Raw genomic sequence first — 324 nt, forward strand, 5'->3', positions numbered from 1 at the left:
GCGGGGCATAGAGGAGAAACAATAATGTACAGTATGTGGAAAATAATGTGTTTTTTTAACCTTAAACCGCCTAAACACATTTCATTACATCAAATACACAAAATAATGTTATTTTTAGCAACATCATATGACCCCTTTAAATAACAACACATTCTCAGTGAAGAGAAAAATAGTTGTTAATCACCTCAACAGCAGAGTCAAAATAAACACACACAGTTTAAATTTTGGATGCTGTAAAGACTAACTGTGGGAGTTATTTTTGTTCCACACAGGCCACAGAGAGAGAGAGCGAGAGAGAGAGAGAGAGAGAGAGAGAGAGAGAGA

The sequence above is a fragment of the Sinocyclocheilus anshuiensis genome, unplaced genomic scaffold (assembly GCF_001515605.1).
Source record: "Sinocyclocheilus anshuiensis isolate Anshui unplaced genomic scaffold, SAMN03320099.WGS_v1.1 scaffold1531, whole genome shotgun sequence".
NCBI lineage: Eukaryota > Metazoa > Chordata > Actinopteri > Cypriniformes > Cyprinidae > Sinocyclocheilus > Sinocyclocheilus anshuiensis.